Raw genomic sequence first — 2,500 nt, forward strand, 5'->3', positions numbered from 1 at the left:
TTAGCTTCCGAGATCAGACGAGATCAGGCGTGCTCAAGGGGGTGTGGCCGTAAGCAAGAGCAAGGTTCGCTGGCACCCTTCTTATTGAGAGGACAGCTCCGTCACCTCTTTTACGACGCTGCTTTTTTTCCTTTGCGTTTTTCTCTTCTTCCCACGTTCTCTCTCTTCACTGCCTTCGTTCCCGCTCTATTTCACTTCAGCCTTTCACTCTTGCTTCCTTCCAATGAGGACGGAGCTGCGGGAGAAAGGGCGCTATAGAGGATCGCTGTGGAGAGCTGCTGCTGTGCTTTGACATCTGAGCTCTGTGGAAAACGATCTCAATACAATTCTGAAAAACGCGACTCTCCGAACGCCAGCCGATCAAGTCTCCACAGCCGAAGCGCTGTGTCTCTTTTCAGCTGGCGATAAACCTTTCCTCGATCCTTTGCGGACTTGTTAAACTGTTCATGATCAGAATAAAAAACGCTCACGCTAATACACTAGCACCCGTGTCTCGCCAAAGCTGACAAATAAACAGATGGACAAGCCGCACTGCACGTGTGAACAGGGGAATGAGCGAGCGAGCGGGGATAGGGCGCCTCCTGCGCTTAAAAGCTTACAGCACCTGGTATTCCCAGGCGGTCTCCCATCCAAGTACTAACCAGGCCCATCCCTGTTTAGCTTCCGAGATCAGACGAGATCAGGCGTGCTCAAGGGGGTGTGGCCGTAAGCGAGAGCAAGGTTCGCTGGCACCCTTCTTATTGAGAGGACAGCTCCGTCACCTCTTTTACGACGCTGCTTTTTTTCTCTTGCGTTTTTCTCTTCTTCCCACGTTCTCTCTCTTCACTGCCTTCGTCCCCGCTCTATTTCACTTCAGCCTTTCACTCTTGCTTCCTTCCAATGAGGACGGAGCTGCGGGAGAAAGGGCGCTATAGAGGATCGCTGTGGAGAGCTGCTGCTGTGCTTTGACATCTGAGCTCTGTGGAAAACGATCTCAATACAATTCTGAAAAACGCGACTCTCCGAACGCCAGCCGAACAAGTCTCCACAGCCGAAGCGCTGTGTCTCTTTTCAGCTGGCGATAAACCTTTCCTCGATCCTTTGCGGACTTGTAAAACTGTTCCTGATCAGAATAAAAAACGCTCACGCTAATACACAAGCACCCGTGTCTCGCCAAAGCTGACAAATAAACAGACGGACAAGCCGCACTGCACGTGTGAACAGGGGAATGAGCGAGCGAGCAGGGATAGGGCGCCTCCTGCGCTTAAAAGCTTACAGCACCTGGTATTCCCAGGCGGTCTCCCATCCAAGTACTAACCAGGCCCATCCCTGTTTAGCTTCCGAGATCAGATGAGATCAGGCGTGCTCAAGGGGGTGTGGCCGTAAGCGAGAGCAAGGCTCGCTGGCACCCTTCTTATTGAGAGGACAGCTCCGTCACCTCTTTTACGACGCTGCTTTTTTTCCCTTGCGTTTTTCTCTTCTTCCCACGTTCTCTCTCTTCACTGCCTTCGTCCCCGCTCTATTTCACTTCAGCCTTTCACTCTTGCTTCCTTCCAATGAGGACGGAGCTGCGGGAGAAAGGGCGCTATAGAGGATCGCTGTGGAGAGCTGCTGCTGTGCTTTGACATCTGAGCTCTGTGGAAAACGATCTCAATACAATTCTGAAAAACGCGACTCTCCGAACGCCAGCCGAACAAGTCTCCACAGCCGAAGCGCTGTGTCTCTTTTCAGCTGGCGATAAACCTTTCCTCGATCCTTTGCGGACTTGTTAAACTGTTCATGATCAGAATAAAAATCGCTCACGCTAATACACTAGCACCCGTGTCTCGCCAAAGCTGACAAATAAACAGATGGACAAGCCGCACTGCACGTGTGAACAGGGGAATGAGCGAGCGAGCGGGGATAGGGCGCCTCCTGCGCTTAAAAGCTTACAGCACCTGGTATTCCCAGGCGGTCTCCCATCCAAGTACTAACCAGGCCCATCCCTGTTTAGCTTCCGAGATCAGACGAGATCAGGCGTGCTCAAGGTGGTGTGGCCATAAGCGAGAGCAAGGCTCGCTGTCACCCTTCTTATTGAGAGGACAGCTCCGTCACCTCTTTTACGACGCTGCTTTTTTTCCCTTGCGTTTTTCTCTTCTTCCCACGTTCTCTCTCTTCACTGCCTTCGTTCCCGCTCCATTTCACTTCAGCCTTTCACTCTTCCTTCCTTCCAATGAGGACGGAGCTGCGGGAGAAAGGGCGCTATAGAGGATCGCTGTGGAGAGCTGCTGCTGTGCTTTGACATCTGAGCTCTGTGGAAAACGATCTCAATACAATTCTGAAAAACGCGACTCTCCGAACGCCAGCCGAACAAGTCTCCACAGCCGAAGCGCTGTGTCTCTTTTCAGCTGGCGATAAACCTTTCCTCGATCCTTTGCGGACTTGTAAAACTGTTCCTGATCAGAATAAAAAACGCTCACGCTAATACACAAGCACCCGTGTCTCGCCAAAGCTGACAAATAAACAGACGGACAAGCCGCAC

At 51.8% G+C, this 2,500-nt stretch overlaps 4 non-coding genes across 4 annotated transcripts in view; all 4 read right to left on the reverse strand.

Moving 5' to 3' along the window:
• LOC138244472 (5S ribosomal RNA) overlaps positions 1-55 on the reverse strand; it is a 119-nt gene extending 64 nt beyond the window's left edge. Inside the window, exon 1 of the ribosomal RNA XR_011193087.1 lies at positions 1-55. This exon is cut by the window's left edge and continues 64 nt beyond it. This is a non-coding gene — a ribosomal RNA (5S ribosomal RNA).
• Positions 56-592: 537 nt separating this feature from the next.
• Positions 593-711, reverse strand: LOC138244473 (5S ribosomal RNA). Its single transcript, XR_011193088.1, has one exon. It is a non-coding gene; the product is annotated as a 5S ribosomal RNA (ribosomal RNA).
• A 537-nt stretch (positions 712-1,248) lies between these two features.
• LOC138217298 (5S ribosomal RNA) lies at positions 1,249-1,367 on the reverse strand. The gene has a single exon (XR_011181010.1). It is a non-coding gene; the product is annotated as a 5S ribosomal RNA (ribosomal RNA).
• Positions 1,368-1,904: 537 nt separating this feature from the next.
• LOC138218778 (5S ribosomal RNA) lies at positions 1,905-2,023 on the reverse strand. The gene has a single exon (XR_011181538.1). It is a non-coding gene; the product is annotated as a 5S ribosomal RNA (ribosomal RNA).
• Between the last annotated feature and the right edge of the window lie 477 nt (positions 2,024-2,500).

Source organism: Lepisosteus oculatus, chromosome 14 (genome assembly GCF_040954835.1).
Source record: "Lepisosteus oculatus isolate fLepOcu1 chromosome 14, fLepOcu1.hap2, whole genome shotgun sequence".
Classification (NCBI taxonomy): domain Eukaryota; kingdom Metazoa; phylum Chordata; class Actinopteri; order Semionotiformes; family Lepisosteidae; genus Lepisosteus; species Lepisosteus oculatus.